The sequence below is a fragment of the Cyanistes caeruleus genome, chromosome 3, assembly GCF_971803275.1.
Source record: "Cyanistes caeruleus chromosome 3, bCyaCae1.hap1.1, whole genome shotgun sequence".
In the NCBI taxonomy this organism is placed as follows: domain Eukaryota; kingdom Metazoa; phylum Chordata; class Aves; order Passeriformes; family Paridae; genus Cyanistes; species Cyanistes caeruleus.
In genome coordinates this window covers 114,037,459-114,053,702 of record NC_141703.1, presented here as the reverse complement: position 1 = coordinate 114,053,702, position 16,244 = coordinate 114,037,459, and positions in this window count along the sequence as shown.

Genomic DNA, 16,244 nt, shown 5'->3' with positions numbered 1-16,244 from the left:
GCTGGCATTTAAAACAAACATCTCCATGACACAGCCTGCACGAGTGTCAAAATTCACAAATATTTGGGAATTCTGGCAGGCTTGTTTGCTGAGATACTCTTTCTCAGCCCCCTCAAGTGCAGGAATTTTGGGGCTGCAGATTCTGAGCCTTTTCAGTCTAAAATTAGCAACACTTTCCCATTATCAAGCAGGTATTTGCTTTTCCGCAGGAACAAGGTTGCAGCATCTGAGCAGGTGAGAACCAAACAGAGCTGATGGAGCAGCAGAAAGGTTTTTGTTTCCTGTGTTGAGTTTTTCCCTTGTGTCTCCTGGTTGCTTTCAAGGACACATCTTACACACACACACCCCAAAAAACATCTAAGCAGACAACCAGAAAGTCGAAAATTTGCGGAATGATCAGATATCACTTCCAATAAGTGGGTGGCTGGGTCAGCAAATTCAGAGGCCAACATGGGCCAAAATTGCTGCATAATCTGCATATGCATTTATATTGGTCTTTCTCCAAGCAATGTGCTGTCACTGAGAAGAAATGTGGCCTTTCCAATGGCCAACTGCTTCCCTGGAAAAGATGATTTGTCAAATCTGAGCCTCAACATTCAGCAAAAAGGAAAAACGTGTTGCCCTTCTGTTGAAAATGTTGGGTCTTCAGCAAGCCTGGGGGATTTATAAGGGTTTTGTAGGTAACAAATCCCCAAATCCCAAAATGCAGCCACATCTGGAGCTTCCCACTGGCCAGAGCAGGAGAGGAGTAAGGGAATATTCTAGAAATGGGAAGATACAGGAAAGGAAGAAATAGCATTATAAACTTTTAAACTCCTGAAATTAAAGTAATAATAGTCACATTTTCAGCTGTCCTGTTCAAAGGATGTAAAATTTCCTGTGACCTAAAGCACTCATTTGGTGCTGTGTTTACTCTGTGTGACATCAGGGAAGGCACAACCATCCCACAGAGCTTTGTCTTCAGCTGCAGGGAAATTCTTTTAATGGAAGGGATTGCAAGGTGTTCCCTGAAAAGATGCTCACTTCTGAAAACACACCCAGCTGCTTTCCTTCCCCTGGCATTTCACAGCCAGCACTCCTGGCCATGTCCTGGAGTCCAGGGAGGCAGCTCTAACCTTTCCTCTTCCTGAGGAACCACAGGAGCAGAGAGGGAATGTGCTCACCAGAGAGCTGTGGAGGGCAGCTGGCAGCTCTGAGAAGTGCAGATATTTTTATTTGGGTGGGGGGAGAGTAGGGTTTTCCTCCTTTTTCCTTGGAAGGTGCAGCATAATTAACAAGGAGATCAAAAGACAAGGAGCTGCTGGGGCCCAGTGGAGGCCACAAAGATGCTGAGGGGTCCAGAGCATCTCTGGGGAGAGCCCAAAAGAGCTGGGAAATGCAGCTGTGTGAATGTGAATGGTCTGCACAAAGCCCACCCTCGTGCTCCTGAGTGCATGCAGAGCCTGGCAAAGAGATGAACACATTTCTGACAGCCCTGTGACTCCTCAGCTGCTGTTGAGTTGAAATTTGCTCTGTCAATGTGCCGTGGAGCTGCAGCAGCTGCTCGGGCAGGAAGGGCTTCACCGCTCGGGGAAGTTGAAATCAAAATGTTAAATAATTACAACCTCTTGCAGTCACACATGCTGCAGACAAAGTTCTGACAGCAACATGATGTTCTTTTCTTGCCTGATTTGCATTCTGGAGAGTCTGGGTTATTCCTTGGGATACAGCAATGTGCTGTGCTTTGTGTTCCACCTCCTGCATTGTCAGAGGTTGCTTGTTCCTCTCAGACTTTGTGTTCAGCTCCATCCTAAACCTGGGTGTTCCTCTCACCCTTTGTGCTCAGCTCAAATCCTAAACCTGGGTGTTCCTGACCCTCTGTGCTCAGTTCAAATCCTAAACCCAGGTATTCCTCTGGGCCTTTTTGCCCAGCACAAGCCTTAAATCTGGGTGTTCCTCTTAAATCCCATCAGGTGGGAGGCCAGGGATGGGGAGATGATGCTCTGGCCTGGGGAGAAGGGAGGATCAGGAGGAAGCTCCTGTGCAGGGGTGGTACTGGGTGCAGGTTCCCAGCCTGCGTCTCCCCGAGCACTCAGGAGCTTGTCAGGTGGGAGGAAAGGGCAAAAACCCGCCTGGTGCCTGGCTGAGGAATAGAAACCCACTAAATTTGTTCCTGAGACTCAGCAAGCTCAGGCCTGTCAGACATCCCACAGCTGTGTGCACGGTGATTTCAAGAGCCGCAGCTCCTCGGTTGTTGCTCCGCTGCGTGCACATTCCCTGTGCAGGTTTGCTGTGGCACTGGGGGGTCAGAGTGAAGAAAAAGCAGCTTTTTATTTCCTAAAATGCTCAGCTTTTGGCCCCAGGTTGTCTCTCAGGAGGATGGCTGCTGGCTGCAAGGCACAATTCAGGCAAACAAGCAGAGGTCAGGCCTGCCTGTGATTTGGGCTCAGTGCCTCTGCCCACGTTTCCAGAGAGCTCCGACAGATCCCGAGCAGTTCTAGGGAGGAAATGAGGTGTGCACACTCCAATATTGCCCAGACTGCAGGGAAGAGCCAGCTGGGAAATGCCCAGGGAGAGTGAGTGAAGAGAAAGGAACTTGTGCATGTTGACATGTTGCCTTCAGCTGAGCCCCTGAGCATCCTCCTGGGAGCAGCATCCATTGCACCCCGGGGCTTTTTATCCCAACCCATCTGGACCAGATCAAAATCATTTTCATTTTCAGCAAATAGAAATTTATGACTTTTCAGAATCGTGTATCAGTCTGGGCTCAGCTGCTGCAGTGTTTATTAAAAGGATCTCACAATCAGCTTTTTTTCAGGGGTGTAAAATCACTGCAGGGAGCCATGCCCCAGACATTCCCTTCCAATTACCCTGAACTGGAAGGCTCAATTGCTCTGAGTCATTTCATTCTGCAATGACTGTTTTCATGGATGTGATTTAAATTATGCCAAAGGTTTTTAATTCAAGTCACCCTTGTCATGCAAATATTTAATTTGGATTGATATATTTTTAGCTATAAAACACCGTCTTGATTTTTGGAAAAGGCTCTTTAAAATTCATAGGAGTGCTTTAGTACAACTCTGTGTTGGTTGTGACATGAGGTATGTGTCTGTCACTCACTCCTTGCCTGGCTGCTGAGGCTGGAGAGCTGAAATTCCACCTCAGACTCTTTCAGAACAGCAGAGGCTGTTGCTAGGCTTGTACAATTTCAGAAAAAAATGAGTAAAAATGGTATTTCAAAAAAGTGGCCTTGCAGTTTTTCCCGAACTGGTGGAGTCACCCCCCTGCAGGAAGAGCTGAAGTGTTTTTTTCTGAAGAATTCTGGTTGTAGTGTTCAGCATTTTAAATAAGTGTTTCAATACAAGAACTTTCAAGAGTCAGAGTCCAAAAAGTGAGCAGAAATAGCTGCAGACATCCTTCTTTTTTTCTTTTTTTCTTTTTTTTTCCCTGGCACAGCACTGAAGTGGAGAAGCTCTAGAGTGTCTGTCCTTTGAGTTATTCTGCTTACAGAAAGCAGCTGATCCAGGGCTGAGCAGGAAGCCAGATTAGGTGGCCTCTGGAGGTCTCTTCCAGCCTTTGCTTCCTAAAATGATTTGAAAGTCGTATATCTTCACAATAAGGATTCCCACATACTGAAAATCAGTGGTTTTTCTTCTCTAGACCTTGAGGGAGGTCTCTATTTATTGTGCTTCCACAGTTGCTGCTGCACAATCCCCCTTCTGTGAGCCTGTGCTGTGTCCTGGAGTAAGGACAGAACAGCAGCCTTTCCTTTGGTTTGTGTTTCTTGGCAGGTTTAAGGATCATGGAATGGTTTGGGCTGGAAGGGACCTCAAAGCCCCTCCAGTTCCACTCAGCAGGAAATCAGGCAGTGGCTCTTGGACTGCTGCAAACAGCCAAAGTGACCCTGGAGTGTCCACAGCCCTTGTGGGGCTGGGAATCCCTCCCTGAGCAAGTCCCTGCCCTCGGACATGGGCTTGGAACGAGCACAGAGGGGCCAGAAATCACCCAGGAGCTGCCACAAATGGATGTCACCTCAGCTGCTTCTCACTGTCCCTCCTGGGAGACCTCCTGGGAGACTCCTGCTCCTGACCAGAGCCCCCTGAGATGCTCAGCAGCATCCCAGGGATTTTCCTGGCTGGGTTTACACCAAACCTGCCCTGACAACTGCACAGCAAACAACAGCAGCAGGGGAAGGAATTAAAAGCAATCTGGCAATCTGTGTGGGGCTGCTTAAAAAAAGGTAAATGGGGAAACAAGGGCAGCAAACACCTCAGAGGGAACTTTGCTGTTTTTCACCTCCTTGCACGGAATGCTGATGAGGGCTTTTTTGGGGAGGGGTGGGGGCTGTAAACAAAAATATTCCTGCGGCTTTTGGCTGCAAGAAGATTTCAGAACATGTTTCTGCTTGGTTCAAAGATTCTCTCCCTTTTTTTGCTGCCACTTTTAATATTCTCTGCCTATCTAAGGTGCATTTAGACACATGGCATAATCAAGCACGCTTCCCAGAAATGTCTCTGGTCAGAAGGAGAGCAGGAGAGCATGCCTGTAGGAGTGTGTGGCTGCACCCACACGAGGGAGGGGATGCTTCTTGCAGGATTTACTGCAGGAATTTTGCTTCAGCTCAGGAAATTCAGCCCCCCCTTTGCTTTGGGGCATGAGTCTGCCTTTGCTTTGCACTGCTCCCTTTTCCAGGTGACCTTTGAGACAGGTACAGAGAGGGTGCTCTGAAAAAAATGTTGTTATCTCAAGAGGTGCTTTAGAAAACAGAAAACCTGCAACAATCTTGGTTTTTGAATGTCTACCAGCAAGGCAGAGGTTCCCAGGATAAAACCAGTGGCACCCTTTGGTCTAATCAAAGGTTAATTGAGTCTGCACTGTCAGTCAGGCTGAGGGAAGCGGAGCAGGATTTTAGAGAGCAGCATCAAAAAGCCCCATTTAGTGATCTGCAGAGGCTGTCAGCTGCTTGACAGGAGCGAGCTGAGCTCTTTTTAAAACAAGCTTCTCTTATTAATAATGCTTCTGGTTTCTCTAATTATCTGCTCATTGTTCTGTAAAAGATTGAGCACTTTTGGTGTTCCAGCTAAGAAACCAGAATCTGCTGGTACACGGCAATGGAGTGTCACAGAAGCTGACCCCAGCACTGTTTGGAACAGCTGGTGTCTCCCTCCAGGCCAGCCCAGACCCCATCTGCCTCTCCAGACACAGAACACGAGCCTGATTCCCTTTCTATGCATCTCACAGCATCTTCTGATGAAGCAGTCAGCTGGGTTGTTCCTCTGGTGCTCTCTCTGTTCTCCCAGAAGCAGCGGAGATAAAATGACAGATATTCCAAATAAACGAGTGCTTTGGTTTGCAACAAAAAGCAAGAGAAGCCTTTTTGTTTCCAGAGAAAGGCATCAGGAGCACTTCACGTGCTCTTGTCTTCCTCCTGTGCCTCTGGAAAGCCAGGTGAGGGAATTAGGTGGTGATATTGAGGGCTGCCTTTGCCAGAAGAGGAATTGTGCCCGTGTCTCACCAGCCCAGCTCACAGGACCCTGGCTAGAATTGTGTTCCCATGGCACTGGTCACCATTCCCCTCAGCACAGGACCCCAGCAGCCTGTGACCCACAGCCCTTCCAGGGAGCACTGGACATTTCTGGATTTCCATTCCTGTTAGGGCTGTTTGCCCCCATTCCAGTGCAATGCATCCCTGCACTGAGGATTCGTGTAACCTTTTGAAAATGAGGATCAAACATTTGGCTTTAGAGGTTGCAGTGTTTGCAATAAATGCACCCAGTTTCCCTCACCAGGTTTTATGGTTAGTGCCCACTCCATGAAGCCAATAATTGCTTGCTGGACTTCCAAACATTTCAGAGTCACAGGGCAGAGCCACCTGGAGCAGGTGACACAGGAATCTGGGATTTGGGATGTCCCCAGAGAGGGAGACTCCAGGCCCTCCCTGGGCAGCTGTCCCAGGGCTCTGCCCCTCCATGGCCAGAAGTTCTTCCTCAGGCTGAGGAGGAACTTGTTGTGTTTCAGGTCACGGCCACTGCTCCTCATCCTGTCACTGGCACCACTGAGCAGAGTCTGGCACCATCCTCTGAGAGCCCTGGGGATGTTGGTGTGCACTGAGGGGATGTTGGTGTGCACTGAGGGGATGTTGGATGTCGGTGTGCACTGAGGGGATGTTGGATGTTGGTGTCACTGAGGGCATGTTGGTGTGCACTGAGGGGATGTTGGTGTCACTGAGGGGATGTTGGTGTGCACTGAGGGGATGTTGGTGTCACTGAGGGGATGTTGGTGTCACTGAGGGGATGTTGGTGTGCACTCAGGGGATGTTGGTGTCACTGAGGGGATGTTGGTGTCACTGAGGGGATGTTGGTGTCACTGAGGGGATGTTGGTGTGCACTCAGGGGATGTTGGTGTGCACTCAGGGGATGTTGGTGTGCACTGAGGGGATGTTGGTGTGCACTGAGGGGATGTTGGTGTGCACTGAGGGGATGTTGGTGTGCATTGAGGGCATGTTGGTGTCACTGAGGGGATGTTGGATGTCGGTGTGCACTGAGGGGATGTTGGTGTGCACTGAGGGGATGTTGGTGTGCATTGAGGGCATGTTGGTGTCACTGAGGGGATGTTGGATGTCGGTGTGCACTGAGGGGATGTTGGTGTGCATTGAGGGCATGTTGGTGTCACTGAGGGGATGTTGGATGTCGGTGTGCACTGAGGGGATGTTGGTGTCACTGAGGGGATGTTGGTGTCACTGAGGGGATGTTGGTGTCACTGAGGGGATGTTGGTGTCACTGAGGGGATGTTGGTGTCACTGAGGGGATGTTGGTGTCACTGAGGGGATGTTGGTGTGCACTGAGGGGATGTTGGTGTCACTGAGGGGATGTTGGTGTCACTGAGGGGATGTTGGTGTGCACTGAGGGGATGTTGGTGTGCACTGAGGGGATGTTGGTGTCACTCAGGGGATGTTGGTGTCACTCAGGGGATGTTGGATGTCGGTGTCACTGAGGGGATGTTGGTGTGCACTGAGGGGATGTTGGTGTCACTGAGGGGATGTTGGTGTGCATTGAGGGCATGTTGGTGTCACTGAGGGGATGTTGGATGTCGGTGTGCACTGAGGGGATGTTGGTGTCACTGAGGGGATGTTGGTGTCACTGAGGGGATGTTGGTGTGCACTCAGGGGATGTTGGTGTGCACTCAGGGGATGTTGGTGTCACTGAGGGGATGTTAGTGTCACTGAGGGGATGTTGGTGTGCATTGAGGGATCCCTTCTCAGCCTTCCCTTGACCACACTGGCCAGGCCCAAGGCCTGGCCCTTCACAAAGAAGCCCTCCACAACTGTGTGCTTTTGAAGTAGGAGTTTGGATTTTCCTCCTGATGGGTCTATGGCCGTGTGTCAAAGTCACTCTGAAATGTGAATCCATCTGTGTGATTACTGGTTTCCCATTCCCTAAGTCTTCCTCTGTTTCTGGTTTTCATGCAGTTTTGAGACAGGTTTTAGCAAATGTACTTCATCCAAGTTGGATATAAGCAGAAATTTGCCACTACCATTTTTTACATCTGGAGTGACAGCAGTCCCTTCCTCATTTGTGTCACTTTGCCACCCAACACTGTTATGTTCCAGCACCTCCTACACCCAATCAACAGGAGCCATGAAATTATTCATACATTTACAGCCCGACACTCTCTCTTCTCACCTTTGGGTGAAAGCTCCCTTTAGGCTAAATTGAGGGAGTTAATTTTTCCCTTTTCTCACAGGGACAGATCCTTGCTTGGTGTTATTTGCTTCTGAAGAGTGTTTGATTCAGGCTGGTGTGGTTTTCCTGCTAACAAACTGAACAATGGACCATCAGTGCACCCAAAGAGTGATTTCTGAATGTGTCCTAAACAAATACCTCCTAAATATATTTTTGTTCTTTGTGTCTTGACATGTCCAAATCAGATTTTCCAGTGATCCTCTTTGGTTTCTCATCTGGCAGTTGGGCAGATGGAACCTGTAATGGTGAACCCCAGGAAAGCTGTGATGCTTTTTTATTTGTTATTATTATTGCAATAATTCTTGATTCTCAGGATTTAGCAACCAGTATGTCTGGCATTGCTGCTTTGCTGCAAGGGGGCAGAGTACAGCCCGCTAATAATTGTCATTATCTGTCTGGGCAAATGAAAATCACACTGTGGTTTTAACAGACTTCCAAATTTATTTCTGCCCTTCTTCACTCGTTTTGCATGTAACATGACTATGTAAATAATAAAAAACCCCCAGTGTGCAATAATTAGATGGGTTTTATCAGAACAATTCTCAACAATTCCTGCTTCCCTCACCCCAGCTCCAGCAGCTCCCTCTGTGTGTGCTCCAGGTGCTCTGGGTGTTGACACAGAGATTCCCAGGGCTTTTCCTGTGACCTTGGCCAAAAGTAGAGAGAGGTGTGAGCAGCAGAGAAGGGTGAGCAGGGATTTGGGGCAGCGCTTCTGAAAGAGACCAGTTCACCTCCCCGCTTAATTCCGGGGAAAAATGAGGAAATTTGGGCCAGTTCTGCTGATCTGAATGCTCCCAGGTTTAAATGGACACAAGGCAAAGAAAGGCCATTCCTGGGGCAGAAAACTGCCCTTTGTGGAGGCTTTGGCCCATCTCCTCTGCCCCTGGCCCAAGCTTGTTCTGAATGCTGAAAGTGGGAGACCTCAGGCATCACCCTGAGGGTACCAGGGGGGTTCAGGTGGCCACACAGGTGCACAGATGATTCTCAGGATTTCTTTGGAAAGCAGGCTGCTTTTCCAAGCCCCACATACCCTTTTCCTTCCCTAGCTGTGGTGTCTAGCTCCCCTGGAATGCAGCACAAACACAAATGTTCACACACACTTTGGATATCTCTGCGTGGTCCATGACACCCTCTCCTAAGCTTCCTTCACGTTATGGAAAGGTTTCTTTTGTCAAGTTTTCCAAAATCTGCTTCATGCACTCACTAAGGCAATGCCAAGTGATACAACATGAGATTCCCAGTGATGGAAAAGCAGGAAATGATCAATTTAGGTCCATCCTCAAAGGCCAGTTGGAACAAGAATCACAGTGATAAGGGGCTGACACGTCTCACTCTCACTGCAAATGCAAAGCTGCACCTCCCATCTGAGGGAAGACATTATCCCTCTCTGCTTTCCTTGGAAACAGGAAATCTACGGGTCCTGTTCAGAATGCAGATTTTTCCAGTCAAAACAATTATTCCTGGCTGTCCCTCACACTGCAGAGCTCATGCCCTTTGCCAGGCAGGTGCTGCACTCATCTCCAAGTGGATTTCTGCCACCAGCAAATGCCTGTGGATCACTTGCAGAGCACTTGGGAATCCTTGTGTGCTGCATTCTGCTTTATTTCATACCAAGTCCTTGGAGGTGTTTTGTTACTTGGCATGTGTCTTTTGGGGTTTTTACTCCATGATCAGTTTAAATGCAATGTGTCCCTTGTCCAAGTTAATTACATGCTCGGGTTAATGACTCTGCTCCAGGCTCTGGAGTGGGGAATGTGGCCAGTCATTGATGCACTGACCATTTTACTGCCCCTGAGCTGAAGTCTTCACCCAAAACTCCAAAGTGGGGCCTTCACCAGCCAAGCAAAATCTCTTCTTTGTGAAACTGCCTCTGAGCTCAGGAGGGTGGGGTGGTGGGCAAAGGAGATGGCTCAGAGTCCAGGGAGTTGTACCAATATCAGTGTGACATCAGGGGAATTATATCAGATTAATATCAGTGTGACATCAGGAAGTTACATCAGAGTGATATCAGTGTGACATCACAGTGATATCAGTGTGACATCAGGGGAATTATACCAATATCAGTGTGACATCAGGGGAATTATACCAGTTTCAGTGTGACATCAGGGAGTTATAGCAGATTAATACCAGTGTGATGGGGAGCTGAATTCCCAGCCTATCTGGCATGGCAGCTGCTGTCTGGAGAGCAGGGAATGAGGCCCCTGGAACAAGCAGCTACAACACCCCTATGGAATACTTCACTAAAAACTACCTGAGAACACATTTTGGGGGTGAAAACTCCTATATATAGCTCAGAAACCATGAAACCCCAGTGATCTCGAGCCACAAGACTTGGAGGGAATTGAGCAGGAGCATTTTAAGCTGTGGTCTGTGGGAAACAGGCACTACTTTTGTTTCTGGGAGACAGAAGCTCATCCATGGCTGTGATTCTCTGCAGAAGTGAACAAGAAATTCCCTCCAGCACCTTTGAAAATTCCCATCTCTTAAAAAACAAATAGATGTCATTGACCACTGGAGGCATTTTTTCCTCTGAAGGAGAGAGGAAGTGGAAGCCTCGAGTGCAAATTTCATTATGCTGCTAATTATAAGTTCCTCTCCTGAGCTGGTTAGCAGCTATTTTGATTAGCTGGTGTTCAAGACCACTTAGTGCCAGGATTCTGGCAGTTCTTCCCAAATACAGTATTTGTTTCAGGCAGCTCCACTCCCCTCCTTAGGTGAGGCACTTGCGTGCAGGCCCCGACGCATCTGTTTGAACTCGGTGTCCCAAAGGCAATGTTTGTTTCCTTGGTTTGGCTAGACAGAGGAATCGCTGCTCTCATGTTTTATTCATGCAAGTATTTCTTGTGAATGTGGCCTCCAATATGTGTTGGAGGCAAAAAATATCACTGACAGTAGTGCCTGAAAGACTCTTCCCTTGTGTTACAAATGGAGACACAAATTAAATTACCGCTGTTAATGCGTGCCCACTCCGTAATTGCAGCCCGCTTTGGAATGCTGCTGAAGCAATTATCTCCGTTCAGAATTGCAAATCAGGAGCTGGTTTTAATCAGGAAACTAGGACATCTCACCCTACACAAAGGCGGTGGCACAGGTCTGTAACACGCCTGGCAAATGGCTGCTGGCTGGGCAGGGGAATCCTCCTCTCCTCTCCCTCTCCCTCTCCCTCTCCCTCTCCCTCTCCCTCTCCCTCTCCCTCTCCCTCTCCCTCTCCCTCTCCCTCTCCCTCTCCCTCTCCCTCTCCCTCTCCCTCTCCCTCTCCCTCTCCCTCTCCCTCTCCCTCTCCCTCTCCCTCTCCCTCTCCCTCTCCCTCTCCCTCTCCCTCTTCTCCCCAAAAATCGGGCAGTCCAGCTGTGCCACATCTGGCTCTGGGAATCGCTCAGAGCTGTGCTCGGGCATCGCTGCGACCGAGAGGCTCCAGCAGAACCCTGGGAATGGGAAACAGGGGTGGGGACGGTCCCAGGGATGGGGACGGTCCCATGTCCCGAATTCCCAGAGCCCGGGATCTCTATTTCCCTGGGAATGGGAAACAGGGATGGGGACGGTCCCAGGGGTGGGGACGGTCCCATGTCCCGAATTCCCAGAGCCGGGGCTCGGGGCCGGGTGTGTCCCGGCCGGGATGCTCGGGGAGCGGGGCTGTGCTGCCGCAGCCCCGGCGGCTGGCGCAGGGAGCGGGGGGCGATCCTCCCGTGCCCGGTTCCTGCAGGAACAGAGCCCCTGCCCCGCTCCAAGTGCTCCAGCCCGGCTGATTCGGGGAGCCCAGACAGGCTCGTCCTCTCTGAGCCCCAAAGGCGGCGACTCCTGGCAGCTCCCGAGCGTCCCTTGTACCTTCGGAAACCTCTCCCAAACCCCTTTCCTTCCCGAATCTGGCCCTCCCCATCCTTTTGGCGTGACTGAGAACTCGGGATCCTTTACTGCCAAGCTGCTGTTTCACAACAAAGGCGGTGCATTTCTGTGTCTGCTCAGAGGGAAGGAAAAGCAGGTTTGATAGAGGAAGCCAGAGGTGACATCCAGCTCCCACCCAAACTGAGGCAATAACCTGGTGTGGCCGAAGATTTATTTCTTTCACATCACCATCCTCATTGTCTGAGCACAGGAAGCAGCTCCCAGAGAAAACAGAGCTCTCTGTGCTGCAGGAGCTTCTGGAGGTCACTAAGGCAAAACTGGGTTTTGTTGTCGTGTTGCTGGCAGGGCCTGGGACACAAATTTCAGCCAAATATTTTCACAGAGAACTGAACTCTGCTAGAAGCTCTGGCTGTCCTGCCGTGCACACGCAGAGCATAAGGAAACAGTTGCAGTTGAGGAAATGGGACAGCTTTGGAGCAGGGATGTGTTCCCAGCTCTAAAAATATCGTCCTTAACAAGCAGTGTAACACAGAAAAGTGTCAAGTGCAGCTCTCATTCCTCCCGAGGTTTCACACAGGCCCTTCCACCTTCTTAATGCTTTCCAAATATTTCACCTTTTGATATCGGAGCTGGAAAATTTTAAGTTCCCGGGGGAAATTAGTTTAAAATAGGGCTTTGGCTAAGGATTTGTGTTCGCAGAGCTCGGCGAGGAGCGAGGTGCACAGCCAGCAGTAGCTGCTCCTCGGAGCAGTCCTGGGCTCAGGATAGAGCATCTCACCCAAATTAGCAGCTGAGGAAAACCCTCCTGGCAAGGTCCCAGGAGCAAGCACAGGGGAAATAACCTCTGCTCGCTCTGCAGGCAGCAGAGATGGAGATCCAGCCTTCCACGAAGCTCCAGAGCCACTGCAGAATGAACCAATGTTAAAGCTCAGTGTCAGATAAAATGAGAACAAAAAGCAAATGAGCCCTGGGGGAGACAAAGAAAGAGATCAAGAACTGATCAAAGGACCTTGTTGCAAACGTTCATGGACTGTTTATGCCAGAGATGACATACAGGAATTCAAAATCAGAAATTCCTTTAAGGAAAGGAACAAGGATTTTTATTATACTTATGTGCCTATATGCAAATATGTATGCATATATATACATGTATATAAATATATATATATGAATTTATTACACCAGCTATTAGAATTTAGTTGAAAGTGTAGCTGTGTTTGATGTTCTTAAAATCCTTTGAGTCAATGGATTAAGGAAGAATCCAAACTTTTGAAGTTCTTCCTAACCTAAAACATAACTCCAGCTTTTATGATTTAATGCAAAATTCATGAAGAACCTAAGGACTTTGAGATCCAGAACATATAGAAAAAGTCTAAGTCTGTCATTTGGGTTTAAAATAGGATTTTAAGCCAATTTGAAAAATTTCATGGTGGTGGCGAAAAATTCCAGCCACTGTGGTGTTTGGTTCAGGTCCCAGACTCTGATTCCCAGCCGTCAGAACCCCCCATATTTAGTGGGGCCAACATTCCTGTTTCTTTAGCTGTGTTTAACATCAGAGCATCCACACTGGCTGTGTCCATCTCTCCAGGAATTGGAGGTTCACATACAGCAGGATGCTGAGGAGTGAGCTGTTTGCTCTCCATGCTGGTGTTCATTTTCCTGCCTGAGCTGGCACAAAGGATGAAGGTGATGTGCAGGGCACACACAGCGGCTCAGGGTGAGGCATCTCAGGCTGCTCAGACTCTCCCAGCCCTCCAGCCTTCCCTCGGGCTGTGTTGGTGTGGATTTAAGCACAGGGAACCTCCTTTCAGGGCTGAGCTGGCTGAGAACTGACTCTGCCTTTTTTGGTGGATTAACTTCAGCAGCAGCTTTCAGCCCAGTGACCTCCCTGAGCTGGCTCAGGAGCCACGCAGGAGCTCCCCATGGCACCTGGATGATCTCTCACAGAATCACAGGATGCTGTGGGCTGGGAGGCACCTTGAAGATCTTCCACCCATGGGCAGGGACACCTTCCACCATCTCAGGCTGCTCCAAGCCCCAATGTCCAACCCAGCCTTGGACACTTCCAGGGACCCAGGAGCAGCCACAGCTGCTCTGTGCCAGGGCTCCCCACCCTCCCCGGGAGGAATTGCTTCCTTAGTATCCATTCTAAATCTTTTTTTTTTTTTTTTCTGTGTGAAGCCATTCCCCCCTGTCCTATCCCTCCATGGCACAAATAAATACATTTGTCTGTATTCCCCTGCCCTGCTGAGTTATGATTTTTTAAGGCAATTTTTATTTTTATCCTGGGAAAAAGGGCAAAAGGACACTTTAAGAGTGTCTGTAGCTCCCCATCCTATACTTCAGGTCACCTAAGGAATAGCAGAGTGCATCCTATTCCAGCTGCAGGAGCCAAATGGCAACCTGGCTTCACAGGAAAATCCCAATCATCCTGGCAGAACAAAATTCGGGGAAGGGCTGAAAGGCAGGGGAAAGCAGATGGGGAGAGGGAAATGAAGGGGAAGACAGCTGGGGAAAATGCCAAGAGCACAGCTCCAGAAACCAAAGTGTACAGAACAGCCCAGGTTTTCTGAATCTTTACATGAGAGACACCCAGCAGAAGGGTTGTGCTGTCCAGGGCTGCTTAGTGTGGAGCCACAGGGCATAAACTCGGCTCTAAAGCTGGCAGGATGGATTCCTGCTGTGAGGTTTGTCAGTGTTTGCTTCAGACAAATGCTCACAGCTCTCAGGTTGAACAAATGGGAGGCAGGAGCAAGGTACTGCCACAGAACCCTGCTCCACACATGGCACAGAGAACTCGGGGATAAATCGCAACCATGGCACAGAGGGCTTCCAGTGCAGGTAGGGAAAAATCCCTGTCAAATATTAGCAAACTGCATCTGGGGGAAGCAAATAGCCCAAGGAACATGGCCTTGTGCAGTAGAACAGAAGGGAGAACCTCTCTTCTCTCAGCAAAGTGGTTTATTAATCCAGCACTGAAATCTGTGGTTTCACTCAGCTTACAACGACTGCAGTAATTGTGTTTTCTTGCCCCAATCCCCCTCCAAGCTGAGTAATGAAGGACAAACAAAGCTGGATATGCCTGTGGATGAAATTAAACTTGCTAAATTCTAACTCTCCGGGAGGGCCAAACTCTTCCGCTCCTAAAGTCATGACAATGAGTTTATCCAGAACTTAAAACATGGGAAAACTGGTTTTTATTTCTTTAGAAAATTTTTATTATTTGTTTTACACACAAAAGGATCTCCCTTTGGAATTTACTGGACTGAAAGTGGCAAGGTATGTGTCAAATTTAAATCTAAAACTGTGTGTCCAGCAGGGACACCTTCCACTAGACCAGGTTGCCCCAAACCTCATCCAGCTTGGCCTTGGACACTTCCAGGGATGTGATTCTGTGATTCTGTGACTGTCTGCTGGACCATTCTGACTCCTACCCCACATATTGTTCCTTTTCTTGCAGAGTTCAGGATTTACCTCCCCAAATCCACTCATTTCCAGAACAATTATTCCTGGTTCTCCAGCATCTGCCCTCTGGCCCTGGCAGGGGACGAGGCTGCCCAGTGTCAGTGTTCCCTGCTGTAGTGGAATCTGATTTTCACTTTGGCTTTCTGGAGTGAAATATGAGCAAAACTTACACTTTTGAAGCACAGAAAGGGATCACAGTGGTGAAATCAGCATGAAAATGTTTAAAAAGTTCTTCTTCCCCAAGAAAACCACAACCTGCTGATTTACATATTAATAGCGTAACTTAATGCTCGGGAAGATAAAAAATGCAATCTTTGGCCAGATGCAGAGAATTAATTACAGCAAGTGAAAGGATCCTATGAAAAGCACAAAGCAAGCCCTGAATATTCTGGAAGAATGTTGTTGTCAGTCAAGTTTGAGTGTGTGGTGTTGTTTCAGGGCTTTAGAGAGACATTTAGGATGGGCTGTCCCTTTGAGACACGCTGCCAAAGCAGATAGAAAAGATAAAATGGAGCACAGAAGGCCACTAAAACCAAGCCCTGGCCATTTCTTTTTTCCTGTGCTTCCTGCTCTTAGTATGGAATGTTAGTACTCATCCTGGGAGTGTTACTGTTGGCATTAACTAAGATTTTTTCTAGGAACTTCGTTTGCTACCACATAAATAACAACCATGGCAGCACCAAACCTCATTGAACAGATATTTTCAGCTCTCCTCCTGCTCCATGGGGGTCAAACCTCAGAGACAAATTAGTAACAACATGTTTCAGGGAAGACCTTGAAAGGGAGTAGAAAAAAAAAACATAAAAAAGCAAAAGAAAGACACCATGATGATAATAATTTTAGAAGTCCCCAAATGCACCTTAAAGGGAGGGGTGGATTTTCAGTCCCTTGTTGGGGAAGTAAATGCACACAGTGAGTAATCTGTGCTTGGTTCTCTCCTTCTAACCTTTGGGAGAGCTCCATGGTTAGCAGCATTTGCTCCACCAGTGACACAAGAGGTTGTGCAACCCAGGAAGAGATTTTTGGTGCTGGGTTCCATTTGCCATCCCCACCCAACCACCAAACATCTCCAGGGCTCCTGGCAGCTCACCCTGGCTGACTCTGACTGGGGCTGACTTGTTAAAAGATCAACTGGTCCCAACCAGAACCTTTCCAGGGTCTCCAGTCCCCTCCTCAGGAACAACCTGCACGGCCCTGGCTTTGTTTCAGGGCATT